Below are 19,347 nucleotides of genomic sequence, written 5' to 3'. Positions count from 1 at the left end.
TTGAAACCAGGCATGTTTCAGAGTGAACTGCACTCTCTTTGGTAACTTGTTCACCTGGCACCATAACCAGGTTATCATTTTAAATTGGTTCATGACCAAATACGTGCAAAACAAATGAGTTTCCCATCACCCTCTGCTCTACTGTGTGTTTAATGCTTATCAAAAATACAATCAATTGCTTGTTAGCATGCTAACACACACGACTGTGCAGCATTTTGTGAGCATTCTGTCATAAATAGATAGAAAAATAGAAAAATGGATAGATAGATAGATAGATAGATAGATAGATAGATAGATAGATAGATAGATAGATAGATAGATAGATAGATAGATAGATAGATAGATAGACAGATAGATAGATAGATAGATAGATAGATAGATAGATAGATAGATAGACAGATAGATAGATAGATAGATAGATAGATGAACCACCATGAATACAAACAAATAAATAAAAAGCAAAATAAAAATAAAAATGTACAAAATATTGCAGGTAAGAAAATAAATACAAAGTGTGATATACACTATAAACAGTGCGTGCAAACCAAATGTGATGTGCAGAGTAGAGTATCTAGACACATCTGTGTGTGTTAGCACAGCAGAGGAAGACAGAGAGTGTGTGTGTGTGTGTGTGTGTGTGTGTGTGTGTGTGTTTTAAACCTTGGGTTACACAGCTACAACATGACAGATAATAAGACCGTTAAGTTTCTCTCTGAAATGAATAAGCTATCTGACAATGTTATGATCCCCCTGTGTGCCACTCTGTGTTTCAACCACCTGCAAATACTGTCAGGAGATTAAATTTATTCTCTTGTTTCAGGACAAACTGGCAAAGCTATCCACTGACAATAAATACTGTCATGTCCTCTTGCTGTAACTCACAGTACAGCTAGAATGTGGAAGTGCTTAACGTGCCCCCGTTTGGAGGGATAGTCTAGTTTGCTCAACATTTATAGGGAATTAATAATCTCAGAATCTTTATATTTGTGCCAATTTAAATGAAAAACTAAGCCCAATGCTTGTGCTGCTTGTTCTAACTGGGGCTAGTGCTCGTGTGCTTACATGCTTCATATTAAAGTGCAACTGAAAGCTAGAATCAAGAGACAGATTTTCACAATATAACAGGTAGTCCAACTTTCTCACTCACTTCCTCCAGCGCTCTCCTCTTCTGTCCGCTCTCTAAATGGCTGTTGAGTCTGTCAACGTTAAGATTCCCCTCCAGGATATTTTCACCGAAGCATCTCTGAGGAAAACCGCATCAAATTTTTCTCTCAAGTTGAATATTCTCAACTTGCATGATATGTAAATTTCACGTCCACTCATGTCTTTTCGTGAGTTTTTTTTTTTCTGTAATTCACTTACAGGAAAAATGTGCTTTGCTTTGAGGTGGAAACACCTCAAACAGTCCTGACATGGGAGAAGCGATCATCCCACCTGGCTCAGAGACTACTGGCCTCCTTTGCAATCACAGAGAAAAAAACTAAAAATGTAATGTAGTGTCTCACAGCACCACCACGCTCTGTGTTCTCTCACATTACAAAGATGTGCTTTGCTCTGCTGTGCAACACTGCTAGTGGTCAAATATCCACCAAGCTGACAAGTTTTAAATTTCAGATAATGGGCTCAGACAGTTTTAATGTTTGGGTTGCATTAGACAGCCTTAATGATATAATTTCAATGTTGTTTTCCTAAATTTGCTCTCAGTGGGTCGATTATGCACTTTTGTTCTTTTCCAGTAGTCAACAACACACTCAGGCCCGTCTACCTCCTGGGGTAAACTGTATATGCTGTACACAAAATACAGGGAATAATGAAATAACAATAACAAGCTCACAGCTTTATTTTAGCACGCATCGTCTATGCCAATAGACAAAAACTCACAGGGTGGGGAGATATTTTTAGCAACATACTTATCCTTTCCTCTCATCCTTCCTCCCCTGCATCTCTCACTCTCACACACAATGTCTTTGTCCCTGTCTTTTGCATTCATCTTATGCCATTTCTCCCTCTCTCACTCGGGCTCTTTGCTCCTATCTCAGCTGGATATACCAGACGTCTCTTTAATTCGACACACTAATGTAATTCGCCTTCTCTATAATCATCCATTTTCCTATTTTCATGCCCTCTCCCCGAACTTGAGACACGTCTTGTGGATTCTGTTTCACAGCAGTACACCAGACTACATCAGTTTCCATTTCATTTATTCAGTATTTGTTTAGAAACCCCATGCTGGCCTGCTATGAAGCAACTTTGCTTAATAGAAGCTACTTTGGCTGACCAGGTTAAAGCAGATAAAATTATGCATGGATCTGAAACTACAATTTAATATTAATGTTCTGAATCAAATGAAAATGAATGTGGGCTCATGCAGCAAAAACGTATAGTCTTAGAGGATTACCGAGGAGTCATTTCACAGGCACACAATCTAAAAACAGTGCACCCACCCAGAATGTTCTGTGCAGCCACTTAGTGAGGCTGCTTATCCACTGAGCAACATCGAGCTGTCTGTCATGCTTGGCTTGAAACTGGGTGCTTTTTATTTGATGATGTAAAGAAGTTATTGTGCTTTTCACACATTTGGTTTTTTACAGTTTTTATTACATTAAGAGACATTTGCTGTTCTCTCTTTTTCTATAGAAATGTTTTTAGATAATTGCAGTTTGGATATTACGACAGATTCCGTGAAAAAAGCAATTAGAAAAGTTATTGTACACAATCTTAATATCTGCTTTATTATGAGAAAATGAGCATATTTCCCTTTTTCTTCTCGATTTATCAGCTCAGTGAGCATTTTCCTAAAGAGTTTATGGTCTCATCAGTAGTTTCAAGCCAATCAAAGGTGGGAAAAAAAAACAACCAACTAAACCAAGATAGCAATTTTCAAAATGTTCAACTGAAGGCAGCCCCAATACCAGAGGGGGACGGTCCCAGTGTCACCTCATCAAGTGGTTTGGGTCTAAGTTCATTTGCAGATAAACACCATTCTTACAATGAATAAGATATTCTCGACAGCACTAAATAAAAAACATGATTTATGAAAATTAAAAATGTTTGATATATCTTATCAGGTTGATTGATATTCCCTGGAGTGATTTAGGAAAATAAAACCATTTGCTCCCAAAGGCAAGAGACACAAACCAGTTAAAAATGCAAAAAATGTTTGCAGCCAAATATTTCGGCTCTAACGCAGTTTTGCAAAATGAATTAGACGTAATGATCTATCGGCAAACTACTTTCAAAATAACTCAGATTGTGATGCAAGCGTGCTTGTTGGAACAGCCCTTTAAAAAAAATAAGTTTTTTAAGCAGCTTTTCATTTGACCACTACGTTGTGTTACTTTATTAAACAGATCACTATTGACAGTGTCTGTATTTTCATAGAAAATATATACAACTATATAAATGTAGATTAAGCCCTGGTGTGGGAATTATATTCTGTTGCTGGATTATATTGGAAATAAACGCTTCCTTTTACGTTATGCAGCAGCTTTAAAAGCAAAGCATGGTTTTGCTCCATGCTTCCGTCTTTGAGGACATTTTTATTTCCTCGGGCATCTTTTAACCACATTTTAACCACAGTGCGAATGAGAATACGAGTGCGTCAGAATTCCTGGCAATCTCAGCGCTGCCGCCTTCATCCCGTCAGTGTTGAGCCCCAAGTGGAGGGGTTAAGGTTGGAGCTCCGGGCCAAACCCAGCAGTCGACAGTCCGCCCTCAGTAGAGGGAGTCAACATGGCAAGGGCACCAAACACATTCAGGAAGCATAGGTGCCATTTATCATGGTTGACAACTGCACCTCTCAGTGCCATTTGGGTTTATTACCGGTACATTTCTCCCCACATAATGATGTTTTCCTTAGCACTTGTCCTCTGAGACCAGCTTCAATGAAAAACTGCAGTGGAAACATCAAGGTGACAGTTTTTCCCCGCTTTTTATATGAAGTTTGCTTCAAATGACTTCTAAGGGCATGGAAATAAAACAAAGGGGAGGAGGAGTTTCTTAGTTTGGCTACAAGTTTGAGGACATACAGTACCTGAGGATTTAGGCTTCATATCAGCTCCCACGCAGCAGGGACTTAACACCTGCACACATTGGTATTCAGGCCTCACTTCAAATCCTTTAAAATGAAGCTGCACTACAAGTGTGGGTTTCCCCAAATAGATGTGTTCTCAAAAACGCTCAGGAACTTCGATCAATCCACAATAACTGCTTTGGCTTAACGATCGGAGCAAAACATGATATCAGCACACATCATCAGCAAACGAAGATCTGTGCAGGAACGGACCTCAGAGCTGCAGCCACAGGACGTCTAGCTGCTCCTTCACTTCTGTCTCAGGCAGCATCAGCTGACAGCGATAACACCGGACGTAACAGGTCTTCTTGCTACCATGACTAGAGGTTTAACTATTGGTGATGTTTGTAATGCTGAAACTTGAAGTTTTAGATACCTGAACTACCTCAATGTCCCTCATGTTCACCACATTTAACTATTAACTGCACTATTCTCCAACCTGCTGCTACTTATCTATGACGTCACTGTCATAAATTGACACTTTCTTTTTAACGTGTGTTACTTTTTTCTATTGCGCTTTCAATGTTGTATTTTTAATGTTGTACATTGGCTGTTGCAACACCTGATTTCCCCCCATGGGGACCAATAAAGGGTCATCTAACTATCTAATACTAATAAGCACAATAGGAAACAACTTGTGTCTTACAGAAGTTAACTTTTATACCTAGTTTTCTTATGTCCATACAAATTAGTTGCATTAAGAGTCTCAAATCTAAAATCGGCTCGAGAAGTGAAAGCTCTGTTTCTCTTTTTGTGAAACAAAGTTCAAGGTGTTTCAGATGCAGCTCACAGGTTCCTAACCACTGATCATCAGGGTTCTTCTTTCGTCATGAGTGGAACAACTCTACTTGGTGCCTACTGAACTTTAGTACCTCGGTCTTGACCATAACTGTAAAGCACGTGTGATATTGTTGTCACCAGGCAGTTTAGCATTTGCTGGAATAGTAAACTAAACTAGCTGATGTGACCTCCAGGTATTTCATTCTTTAGGTATTTGTTCAAAATCTAAAACTTGGATTCATGCGTGTGTGCATGCATTTGCACAATTAATTCCACATTCGATCAAACGTCAGTTTACGAGACACAAGCTGCTTCCGATTGTTATTTATAATCATATATGGTATGGTACCATGGTAAAGAAGGCTGCATTCAAGAGTAGTAAAGAGTAAAATGGTGTTTTTATGGAAGCATTCAGAGAGAGAAGAACAAACTAGCCTACAGACTTTCACATAGAAACTGAAATCTGAACAATAGGATACTTCATCGTCAGACTTTGCAGCGTTCGATTTCTTGTTTTCATCATTGTTGCATCATTTGTTTGGGAAACTGTGCACAGGACTGAACTGATACCGAGCGCATTATCCTGGAGAAATCAGCTAAGATGACATTTGTGTTTTATTTTATGTCAAGTCGACCTCGCCCCGGCATTAAGAACACCAGAAAGATCCTTTAATGAGGCAGCAAATAACACATTCATTCTAACTGTAGCTTTCGTTTGAAAACCTCCACAAATTATTGATTAAACAGCACAAACTATCAAGGACACAACCGAATTTACACTCTGCACATTTTAAAACAGCCATAAACAAACATCAGCATAAATCATTAATAGAAGCCTCAAGCTATCCTAATGGTTGGCTGCCAAAAGCAGAGAGAAGCTGATATAGAAGAAATTAGCAATACAGACATATCATGCAGCCAGACTACAGTAAATTACTCCTGCTTCCAACTCGGTCAAACTGCATTTATCAGCTTGCAGAGTGATTGTGGTTTAATAATAACTTTCTGTGGCATTAGTGCTCAAAATGAATAACTAGGTTGAACACCTTAATCTAACGTTATCACGCTGGGATAACAACTTTTGACGAATGCTTTATTTAAATCCTGTCTATTTTTCAGACTTTCCATGTGTCAGAACGAGCGGAGGATTCGTAGGCTGTACTTGTCCAAGTTAAATAAGAGTTTTCTTGAAGGGGTTATGTGATGCACAAAGCTCCTTTCCCAAAAAGTTTCCAGAGGCACCACTGAAGTCTTCCTTCACTTGGAACTGACGGGAGATTTTTTTTTTTTAAATATTTCTGATGTTGCATGAAATTTCAAAGCTGCGGCAGGAAGAGGAGCAGCACAGGTCATAATGCAAATAGACTCATCCTGCATATCTATTGTTTTATCTGAAGAGCATATGCACTTTATCTTTGTCAGCCAACTCTCCTAATCATAGCCTTAGAGGAAGGATCTCATTAGCACGAGTCACTTTCTCTTTGCCTGTGAGACGGAGCCGATCATTATCTTTGTTGTGGTGGTGGTGGTGATGATGATGATGATGATGAACAGCTGATTGATTTGTGCCAGCGGGTACGATCTTTGTTTGCAGAATTAAATATGCTCTTTCAAATAAAATTTATTTTCTTCTTCTGGGATCCATCATAATGCTGAAATCAATATTTAATATCCTTGGATCAATGTTATGTGAGGTTTTATTTTGCATTGGTTCTGTCAGTATTCCAGAGTAACAATGTGCAGTAGTTTAAAGAAAGCTTAAGAACGGGGACGATACTGTGAATATATTGTAACCGTGTTGGTGGAGACTCTTAAATAAATGATTTAAAAATAAAATGCACAATGGAATAAAACAACATAAGTACTGAGTTGATGACTTGATTATTGCTTGAACTGACCATTCACCAAACCCCGTAGCTTAGCAACTGTAACTAGGCACAGCAGGCCTGCTGAGCTTTCTCCTCCTGCTAAAATGGACACTTTTAATGTTCAAGAGCAACAGACGACTTAATGTCTCAAGACTGTGAAAGGTGGAGGTGCTTTCTTTGTACGTTTATTATCATATTATTCTCTTCTAGCAGTAGCTCCATACAGGCATGTCACTGGTTAACTACATCATCTAATGATGCTCCTGATGCCATCATATGCTCGTCCTCAGGGTTGTTGGTGTGAAACTGTTCAGCTAGAGATAAAGTTTTCAACCTACCCACAGACTTTTTGCTGCCTGCTGTCAAGCTGCAGGTGATAAAATGTGCTGGCAGTTGTTATTTCACATACTTGACATATTGCTGTGAATTTCGAGTAGTATCATCTGCCACAGATGTTACTGGGAGCCGTATTATGTGCTATGCTAACCCGGCAGGCGCAGCATTAGTAACAAACAGGTGCAAGTGTATATTTAAACGCAGGGCCTAAATTCCCCCCAGCATACATTAGCCGAGGTTACTGTGTTGTTTGATGCTGTGCCGGTGAGGAAAGGGTGGCGGTGGGTGGACCATCAGTAATGTGCCCACAAGTTCAAATGAAACCTAAGCCCCTGCTTCCTGTAGTTTTTATTGTCCAGGACAAGGTCACGATTTATTATTTATCTTGGGAAGGAAGTGTTCTCTTGCGGTCGCTGCCTTCATAACTGAGCCATCACTGTCTAAAAACATAAAGGCAAGGCCGTTTTCTATCTGTTTAATAAGATGCTCAGCTATAGTTTCCCCTGCCTTTAAAATAAGCAGCACGGAGCACAGACACCCTGTCAACATTGCACTGAGTCACCGTAATTATAGCAAGGTCTCCCCTGTTCACAAGTGCATCCTCATGTGACTGCAGTCAGCTGTGCCATATGTACAATCAGAGGATGGCACACTGACTCGTTCTCCTGCGTGATCTGCAGTAGGGTGTTGTTTTATGAAAACAAGGTTCCCAGGTTATTGATTTCCAGCCCAGTCACAGTCATTTCATTTCGTTTAAACAGCATGGAAAATATGACTAAATACAGAATTTGATTTGTTCAAGAGTTCCAGACAAAATGATGATAATATGAACCACAACATTTCAGATCGGGAGCGTGATCATTTTCATGAAATAACAGCAAATCAAATCTGTTTGAATTGAACGAGAACAAACTTTGTGATCAAATTATTTTCACTTAAGTGCAAATTAGTTGACAAGTGGGGACTGTTTGCCAGTTTTCTCTGCATTTTTTCGTTTGAATGACTTGATTGCAAGCCAAGTGTTTAAGGAAGGAAGCTCTGTGATTTCTATCTTATCATGTGGTCAAATAAACTCATTCGTTGTTTCCCAGGACGTAGTGACCTGCCAAGTCCCCCAAGCTGTGTTATAGGGATCTTTCACATGTATTCTTGGCCCTGGGGACTACAGTAACCAAAGGCTCCATATGGCAGTGCATAATTACATTTGCTGACTCAGGCATGTGCACATCAGCACCAGCCCAATCTTTGGAGCTTCATCTTTTACTGGAAACAATCCAGGAATGTATCGTGTTTAGTTAGATTTTTTTTTTACAATAATGCCATTATTTTATTCATCTTGTGAGGATTTTGAGATCTGGAGACAATCGGGCACAAATTGGTCAGAAAAGAGATGATTGAACAGGTAACGTGAGCAGAGCTGTCTCTGCTCTGACCACAGGAGTCACAACATGACCCCAGTAAGCCTGGTATTTTTAGCTTTTGGCCATCTTACTATACTGTAAAAGACTAATGTAGCGTACGTTATGTGTGTTATGACATTAGCTCCCTTTCAATTTAGCTCCATTAACGTGCTGATCAGGCGCCCTTATGTCTTCTGTCATTCTCAAGTAAGTTTCTTGTCTTTATTTGCTTTATGTAAGGGATACTGCCCGACGAGGTGTCCATTATCAGGAATTAATGGACGACGCAGAGTCCGTGTGGGAATGTGGGATGTAAGATGATCGCCCGTCCCGACCTGCTGCCCCGATTTTTCATCTCATGCCAACAGTTCCTCCAGACCATGTTTATTTGTTGCATACGCTAGAGATTGGAGGGACATCCATGTCTACGTCCATTTAACAGTTCATGTCTGTGTGTTTGGACACTGACATGCACTTTAAGGCCCAAACAACTTTTCACCACACGTCAAAGAGGCCATTCAGTGTTTCAGACAGATTAGTTGATGCAGTAGTGAAGTAGTACCATACTAAAGGAGGCTGCAACGTTTGACGAGACAGATTTGTATGCAGTTCCTAAATAGAGAGCAGATCGGGCCAGCAAAATAATCTAATGTAAAAAAAATGATTATAATGACAAATGACATCCGTGGTCAATAAATAAGCTGCAACATCAACATCCCAGATGAGAGTTCATGGCCTCGTGTTTTCCAAAATCACTTTTTCAGTGACATTAGCATCTTTTCTAAGGTGTATACCTCAGCGGGGAGGTGAACTGTAATATCAAGTGCAGGAAAGTCGAAGCAACAACACCAGCAGAAAGTAAAAAAAGAAGAAAAAGCAGCAAAGCTGAACATACGGCAGAGGCTTAAAAAAAAAAGTATAGAACCAGGAGTGCTGTATGTTTTGTTGTAGATTTCTGCACAGTGTCTGCTTCCTCTCCACCCGCGGTGGCTTTATGGATGCTGGTTACATTACCCCCCAGGCTAGAGGCTGTTTCATTGTTGACAGCTCATCAAGATGAGTGACAAGTGTGGGGGTGGAACTTGACCAGCTGAGAAGGAGGAGGGCGCAGGAGTAACAATACATTTTCTACCTCAAAGTGAAAACTTGCATACTGTAGCTAGAAGTTGGAAACCACTGTCACAGGAGAAAAAAAAAAACTCTTCCTTCTTGGTGAAGCTTCAAAATAGGTGACAGACCACAGCCAGCAGCTGTTCTTTCAGTTTCCCAACTATCTCTGGTTTTCTTCATTCAGAAGCATCTCTGATTTAAATTTCCATTTTCTAAATACATCGCTGGCACTTCCCCTACCGATCTCACCCACATTTAAGTCAGTCAGTAACTTTCAAGAATGGCTCAGGTTAATGTACCGTTTCAGTCTCAATCTGTGTGGGGATCTTCTGAATTGTCTGACTGACTGAAGAGATAGAAAAGAAAGTTAAAAATCAGAGGAAATCTGTGGCCGACTTTGTAGTCAGTGATCTCACTGTTTTGAAGCACACGTCACAGGAGACGAGTTGTTTGAAGAAAAGGGCAGTTGGTTGTTTTCTGTCTTTTATTTTTCAGAGATCAATATCAATGCACCAAATTCTGGACGACTTGCCATTGATCCATTACTACCTCCACTTGCTGAAAGCAGGCTGCACCTTTGTTTTCAGCTCAAGGACATTTTCTGTATTTCCCTGTTCTGCTGTGTGAAAGTCACTTCTACAGTACAAAGACATCATTGCACTTGCAGTAAGGGCCCTGCATCCCTGTGATAAGTACACGCAGTTTTCATTCGTGAGGGTTATTTGTGTTACTCCAGTACAACAGGATGCGGATATCATCTGTTCTGATTGGCTGCCAGGGAACGTAGGAAGTCGTTTCAACAATCTTGTTATGTTCTTCAGGGAGACATTCATCTTCGCGTGGTGCCGCGGTGAAGGGAAACCTCAACTCATCCTCTCTCTTTGCCGCTTTGCAACATCACTTGATCTGAATCAAACCGCATTGGCCTCACAGCTGCACCTTTGGACTTGCTTAGATCAACAAGGTCCCTCTGATGTTGACCTATAGAGGTGGATAACTGCAGAGGAGCAACAATAAATTGCTTCCCGTGTGCAGCACTAACTTGTTTGTATCTGCTGGGCCTTCATTGCCGTTTGGGGACACGACAGCAATGCGTGTGTGCATTTCTGCGAGTGTATGTGTGTGTGTTGCAGGGGTGGGGCGTCGGGGTCACTGTGCAATTTAGTGAGATGCCAACTGTAGCTAGTAAAAAAAACAGAGACAAAACAAAATGAAAGCGGCAAGTGCCATCTCAGCGTTTTCACAATGCTATGTTTTCACATTTTTGCCAAAACAGGAGAGCAGAGGATGTCAACAACGCTGACAACTGTTTGGTTGACAGATTCACTAGAGGAAAGCGTACAAGAAGGGGAGGTAGCTCTACATCTTATCATGCAGCATAACAGCCCTGTCACATTTACAATACGGTGAAGTCCAGAATGTAATGGAGTGCTGTGTTTGCAGAGAGGACACGGTGGCACTCGCTTATTGCTTCTCATCATACTGGTGCATTGCTGAGCAATTAAAAAGCCATCAACTGACTCCCAACTGATTACCTACAGTGTCATCTAACCTTGTTGTTGATATTTAATAAAGTACTTGTCTCTAAAATGAGGTGAACGGAACAAAAGCACATTTTCAATATGCTTTATGTCGGAGGCTGGACCAGGACCATACGCTGCTCTTCATTACAACACAGCCTGTACCGTGATACAAATTAATGCTATAACAAAGGGAGGGAGAGGAGAAGGTTTCAGCCACAGCACATATTAAAGTAATGCTGGAAGGAAATGCAATTTGTCAGTGATGCATAATGCAGGTCAAACTGTGCAGGAAGAAGATGTGATGGAAGCAGACTTTATTATACATATTAACTCAGCAGTGTTATTTCGCCATCATGTAAGCATTGATATAGTCAATTATTATTTCATCAGCGGCAATAAAATCGTGCAATTAGATAGGTAAGTTGTTTTTGTAATCACCCTTTGTGAAATAGCGTTGAAGTTATTACCCACACTGATATACCAGCCTCATCCCCTGAGTCGTTCTAGTTATAATCAGCATTTTTCTCTGACATGACTGAAATACACTGAGTGAGAAAAGTCAGAATAATATTTCAAGGTGGAAATGTTCTAATAATTGGATTTGATCAAGGATGACAAAAACAAACTAGTCACTAAAACTATTAGACAATAATACTGAGGTGAAACAGAAATGATGCTTTGAAAGATTCTAACAACGACGTACACGAGCAATCCAGTTAATATTCACATGACACTCAGAAAACAACGCGCTGGTTTTTCCTGCCCACGTCAGACTTGGGTTGACTGTTCTTAGAGAAGCACTGGCCGCTTGCAGCTTCCTCAGAATTAATGTACTCGGAGTTGGACTTCAAAGATCACTTGCTGCACTTTTTGCCGTACATGCCTCCACATTACAGGTTTCTCTGTCACTGCTAAACCCAATTTCTATGTAAAATTACAGCGGTTTCCTGCTGTGAGACCACGTTTTCTGGCTTTAATAAAAATTCTGGTTGCGCATAGACTTGTACATTTCTCTCTCTGTGTACAGGAAGTGATTAATCAATGCTTAGCCTCAAATACAAAATCATTTTAAACTGAAGAGAGTTGGTCTTTTTCCCAAGCACCCACTGAAGTGACTTGAGTTTATGTTGAAGGTTTGTGTACTGCACTCCTTTCACAACACGTTACACACGTTTTCAAGTGCTCAGAGTTTGATATCATTCAGAACAATAAGAGGAAGGACCACAGCCTCCTGTAGATACACACGAGCTGCACTTCTGTGGCTCCTCGTCCAGTTTTATGGTGTTCTTTCATGATTTTTTTCTTTCCACTGAGAGACAGTATTATTCCTCTTTATGTCACCACCTTTCAAAGCCCCAGTGCTCTTATCAGCGGCAGAGTGCTGATGGAGCAGCCGGGCTTCTCGCTGCTGTTGGGCAGCAGAATTACTTTGCTTTCACTGAATAATGAAGTCGAATGTGTACCCAGTGTTCTAATTAAAACCCATGGTCATTCATCTATCTAATTGATACAATGCCTTGCAGTATAATTTTGTCCCAAATGTACCATTCCAGTCTGTTTTCCCTGCTCCACGAGCCTCTGCTGAGCCGAGCGGCTCCGTGCCAAACATACATGGGCAGAGACACTCACACACATATGTCCACTCACACACATTAAACAAGACACACACACACACACACACACACACACACACTCAAAGAAATGACAAAATCTGCCAACACCATCATGACTAATAAAGAAGACATTTTGAAGATTATTCAAAATTTTCAAAGAAAGAAAATGACTATTACCTAAAATAATAATGAAATAGTGATTGTCCAAAGCTTAGAAACTGGAACTTTGGACAGCAAGCTGTCAAAGGATCAGAGTTCAGCACAGCATCAGTGGTGTTCATGGCCACTAGACACTCCTGTGTTTGCCATCTCAAGAATTTGCAGGGCGTAAAGCCTTTTTTTATCTATTTTAAAACCAAAAACACTCCTTACAACATGTAAGGAATGGATGAAACAGTGTTCATCTGGTCTAACATAAGCTAAAAATGTTAGCGTTCACGGCTAACTATCTTACCAGCTGTAACGTTGCATTACTCCCACAGTGAATCATTAACTAGCTTGCATTACTTTGTGAGGTTACTGTAGACGTAGACTGAACCATTCCACAGTTTTATTCTAAGAATGCACTGAGTTACTAGGGTTAGTGATTGCACTGCTCTCAAACAATAGGAAGTTTGTCAAAAGACCGTACGGATGTGTGAATGAACGGATAATTGATTGGATGTTGAATTTGATGCCACGTGTTGCATTGTGTGGTTGGGAGATACGTGGAAGCTGTTACAGCTAAAACATGTTCCCATTATCCATGTGAGAGTTTTCATATATTTGCACATGTTGAAAGTAAGTCAAGCATTAATTCTGCTTTTTTTTGTATGTTTTAGTTTCACCCTTCCTTGTGGACAAGTGGACAGTGGTCTTCAGAGTCTTGATGGTAGTTATATAGAGCACATATAGCGAGGGCAGCACAATCTGTGTTGCTTGTTCAAGTATATTTTCCTATAGTAAGCATTCAAACCATCCAATTATGGTAGAACAAATACAAGTCTAATTACATTTCTAATTCTAATCCTCTAGTGGGGCTAACAAGCTCCACAGTGCAATACAAGAGCGTTTCTGCTCTCTTGTAGCTACTGTGTTCTACTTGGATCATGAACTGGTGACAACACTGACTTTTTGCCTGAGACTTGCAGCTTGAGCCTCTCATTTTGCTCTCGTTTTTAAAATGAGTCAGCCAGAAAGGCAAGTCAGCCGTAGGCAGAGATTTCGTCCAATTTACAGAGCCGACGTTAATTCGCCAGCGAGAGTCGTCATTTCACTTGACAAAACTGATGGAAGCTGCTTTTGTTTACTTTTGCATGAATTTAACCCCCTTTGCTTCAAAAGTTGCTATTATAAACTCCATATATTATGTGTCCTGCTAGAATGGCCACCTCGAAAGGCAGACGCTCCTCGTTTCTGTTTCCTAATAATATCTACATCAAACTTGCTTCACACACTTTAGCTACTGTACACGCACGAGTCATCTTGGGATTAGAAACAAGACGTCTTAGGTTGGGTAAAATGCCTGGATTGTGGTTTGAATAAATGAATAGAAAGGTAGACATTTTATTCTTTGTCATGCACAACAAATAATCCTTTTGTATACACAGTGTTACATATGACAAAACACAGAAACTAACATCAACTACTGCTGTTCAGAGCTGCTCTCACAGCCCCAGAAAAATGAGAATAGTGACACATTTTCAGCACCGTGGTGACAAGTCTGATTCTTCCCCGGAGGAAGCGAGTCTAAAAATATCCCAAACTATAAAAAAATATCAGGGTGGTATTATGTAGAAATATTCTGTGAATACAAACATGTGCATTGTACAGTACTGTATGCATGTGTAGGTGTTCTTATTATCAGCTCTGATCTTCTTGTGGATCACTGACCTCCCTGGAGCCCATTTCTATGAATTGTATACACATAATACAGATGTAGACATGTAATATAAAGAAACTATACTGGACTGAGAATATAACAATGTCACTCCTACAGCACAGGCTGCTATAGGTTGAGGCTAAATGAACGGAGGCCAGAAATGGGAGGAAGACTTCAAGCATCGCTGGCACCGACTGTCATTGTGAGGCCAACACTGTGGATAATTGGGTTTATTTACAGTACATAAAACTCTGGTTCTGTGCTCTTTCTACAACACTAAAATAAAGCTCCATTTGGATTAAGGTCCCCTCCTTGTTTATGCAAAATAATAAAACAAAACAGAAGTACATGTGGTGGCAGCTGTAAGCCATTAAGTACCTATTTATGGAAAACCTTAGAGCTCCAGAAGGACTTCGCTGCATCTATTTTTTCACCACAGTGGAATCTGTAATTGATAAATTAGCAGACAACTTGCTTAACCTGGTTGCATTATGTCTCAGTGCACACTATCTACGTACTTGTTCCACATTTAAAATAATATAATGAGATGCAAGAAAGTCTAATAATGCCATTACCTGTCTGAGCCGGCGCTGCTTTTTATGACTTGAAAATCGCAGAGGAAACCATTGCAGCAGGTTGGAACGCCATAACAGGGACTTAATTGTTGTCCCCGAGGAGCTCAGTGTGTCTGTTTCCTGAGCGACGGAGAGCAAAGAGAGCTCCTTCATTATTACATTGGAGTAAACTTTTAAAATTCTCACTTTAGCTTTCGCATAGTTAAGATCGTCACCAATGTGATCGACAATTTCCACAATTCCACATTTAGAAAAAACTCAATCACAAAGAATCGAGGTAAAATCTAAAACTATGTGTTTTGTGGTGACGTCCCTAATGTGAGGCATCAGATCCACACAGCTTAGCGCTTACATAGATATAAAATAACTGTCAGAGACTGTTTCCAATCAGTTTTAACACTCCCAAAAAACTTCAGGATACATATGATGAAATTCCATAAAGTTGGAATCCAAGTACAACACAGTGAAAACTATCTGCATTAATAAACAGGTTGATCAAATACACACATCACAACAGTATCCAGGCATTAAGCAGATCTTAACTAGCGTAGCCACGTAGCTAATATAATATAATAAAGGCACGGCTGACATGGTCAAAAAGACGACCAGCAATTAGCATCCAGCCACACTTATAATCATGCAAACACAAAATAACTCAATGGCTTCGTGTCATTAGATGAACAGTACTCACAGACGTTCTTTAGCACTGAGGGAAAATGAAGAATAACATCTGAACCGAGGAGCTGACAGCTGATCATGATCAATATCCCATCACAATGATTATTTCCTGCTTCCTACTTCCTGCTTCCTGTTCCCTGCTTCCATTTCTTGCTTCCTGCTTCCTGTTTCTAGGTTGCTATGGTTAGACCAATAACATATCTTTATGCTCTTTATGTAAAGCATCTTGAGATAACACTGTTGTGAATTGGCGCTATATAAATAAAGATTGATTGATTGATTGATTGATTGATTGATTGATATCACACTGAACTGGATTTCTGACGGAAACTTATTTCTGGGGGCAGAACAATAATGATTATAATAAACCTACAAGCTACTACTGATACAAACTAAGATGAAAGTAGTGCACGAATGCCCGGTGAAGGTTTAATGCATTGGTTGCACATTAACCACGTAGTTATGGTTACGAGGAGCATATTTGAATGTTCCGAACGTATTCTGAAGAGGATTAAAGTGCGACTGCTCTTGCTTGTTTGATTCATCAGCAGCAGCTTGTCTTTCAGTGGTCAATAAGGCATATTTTGCAGGCATCAGCCAGACCAATTTATTTCTAATTATTTGCTCAGCCATGCTTGTATCAAATGGGGCAGCTGCCATTTGGATAGATTTAAAACATCAATTGAAAATCCAGGGATCCTCTTGCAAATATTGACACAGAGGCGCACGTGAATACGAATATTCAGCGCACTGAAAGCAACATCTGTCAGTCATTTCAAGCTTTCAGGCACTGCCAGCATGTCGCCTAGAGATATCTCCTAGTAAGCAATCTACAGTAGGTTTAATTCCACTGTACAAACACTCAAATGCGTTCAATTACCCATGATGTGCATCTCATTTCTTTCATCTGTTAAATGTCACTGTATTATAAGCAATGCTCATGTTGATGTGTGCTCATAAATCACTTGTAGCCAGAGGTGGCCTAAAAGCTAACATGCTGCTTTGAGGTTAGGTAGAAACTCATACATAATTTCCCAGGATGCAGGGTGAGGGGTGTGGGCAAGGGAGGCTGCTCTTGCTAAAATGCCCCACACTACAGGGGGCACATGTTTACTGACAGCCCCACAGAGGCTGCGAACAATCACCTGCTACCACACGTTCCTTTAGGGGCCATGCTGTTACATTAATGCATGGGGCTTCATCTCATTATTCATAGCTGCTTGACTCCAGGGGAAAACTGTTGGGATTGAGCCACTACAGTAGCAAATGGATACTGGGTCATCTTTGGCATTCCAGGTGGTATTACGCCGAAGGGAACGCGGCCCACAGAGAGAACGCCGTAGCTTTGTCACATGCAAAATGGAAAGCATGTTTAAATTTAGCCTAAAATGTACTGATTACAATATAATGAATATGCTCAGGTTTAATGTGCTTGTATTGTCTGTCTGCCGTCCTTTTGACGGAGAAAAACTGTTAGTGAAGTTAGAGTCATCCATGACAGCAATTAAAATGTATTATGAATAAAAACTCAGCACAGAAATGGAATTCAGGACCTTGAAGGCATCCGAGGACACTCGGAAAAGCATAGCAGGTCAATAATTAGGCTTTCTCCTGCAGTCTGGAAATGCAAGTAAGAACATTGATACATGGCATAAAGCATGTCAATACATATTAATGGGGTTGCAGTTAAATATGCTGATGCTCCAATATATTTTCTCTCCCGCTGCCTTATGATGCACATGTAAAGTGGGGAATAAAGTAACATGCAACAGAAGTTAAAATTAGTTTGAGGGTCTGGGAGCTGCTAACCTTCACTGTAAAGATCTGTAGATGGTCAACTTGGGACAGTGCTCCAGTAGCAGGGAACAGCAAAGCGTAGACACGTATTTCCTCTTTCACTGAGTAATATATGCAGAGCAGCGCATTTTTTCAAGTAACTTGCCCAAAAGTGCTGATAAATGTCAAACCCCTTCCAGAAAGCACACTATTTACACAGTGCTGTGGCTGAGGGATTGAGCGCTGCATCCCCTCGTGTGTCTTGAAAGAGTTCTGTCTTTGCAACATCAAAGTGGAAACTATGCAAAACAAGCTTACAGAACGGAAAGAAAAAATACAGGCGGAGAGAATCAGGTTGAATATAACAGCCATACCTCTAACCTCAGCTTCATTGATATTATATGGGTGGAGTGAGGACTTCAAAGGGAGGCTGGTGTGATCGATGGTGCAGATTCCAGGGCATTATGTTGACTCTTGCAGCTGGAATCAACAACTGAAAGGAAAGAAAGAAATCGCTCTTCCTTCCTCGCCCCTGCTTACTTTTTCAGAGTAGCAGACATCTCATTCCTCACGATGAGCTTTAACCTCTCTTGTCATTCTAAAATTACTTCATCTTTTATCTGGCGCGGTCACAGGGCGTCACTGGAGCCTGGTGGAAGCACTGGATGCACACACAGACCAATGTAGTTAAAGCTATTTCACATACCAATTAAAATGTTTTTTTCTCACCAAAATGTGACGCAGTCTCATCCAACTCGCCTCAGAGCTGGTTATTATTACATATACATATATATATTATATATAAGAAATGTTTTAAATGAAGAATGTAGCAGGTTTGAGGAGATCGTGGACATATATTCATCCAGTAAATGATACACAGTACTTTGCCTCTGGAAGGCATTGAAACGGTATAATCGTCTGCTGCTTCCTGAAAAGACAAATAGAAGAGAAACAGTGGAGCGACTCCACATCCTGAAATGATATTTATAAATCACAGGAGCATGTTGGCAGAAAATTCCAAGAATGGAGTGAATCAATCCACAAGCTCTGCAAACCAAACATCCTCTTCACACACTGCATGGCTCATGTCTGAGGCAGGCGTCAGCAGGGTATAAATGGGACTGACTTTTAGTTCTTCAGTTTTTAGTACAACATTATTGCCAAAAAATCCTCGTATATCTCTTTGCAACAGGTGCTCCTTTACAATTTTCTGTCAAGTTTCATTTTACAGTAAACAAATAAGATGTAAAAAAGAAACACTTTGCATCAAATTAGACAAAAACTGTCAATAAGGTGTTTTTTATTAGACAGCAAACAAACAGTTACAGTTATAGTAATTAAATAGCAGCAACATATACGAGTCTATATTACGCTATAATGCAGAATATACGACTCTAAGACACTATTATAACTAATTACTACAATAAATATCTAATCCTAATACACTATCAGACAGACTAGAGATCAAAAACAATACCAATGCACTTCCACACTATTCTGCTCTCACTAAAACATGCTCGTTTGACGCTCTACTTCCAGACCAGTTAAGACATCAGACCATTCAATGTCTCTTTCCGACCCCAGTAACATGAGGTGCCAGCTGCCAGCACGTTGCATCTTTATTGCTCACTGTTAGACACTTATTCGACTGTCTTAGAGGGTCATTTGTGACATTATTACAGAAGAATTGTAAAGAAAAATCCCATATCTGCTAGTTGAGGCACACCGTCTTCAGCTGGTCCCGTAAAACTGGCA

This window comes from Pempheris klunzingeri, chromosome 12, assembly GCF_042242105.1.
Source record: "Pempheris klunzingeri isolate RE-2024b chromosome 12, fPemKlu1.hap1, whole genome shotgun sequence".
Classification (NCBI taxonomy): domain Eukaryota; kingdom Metazoa; phylum Chordata; class Actinopteri; order Acropomatiformes; family Pempheridae; genus Pempheris; species Pempheris klunzingeri.
Note: the sequence above shows the minus strand (reverse complement) of the source record.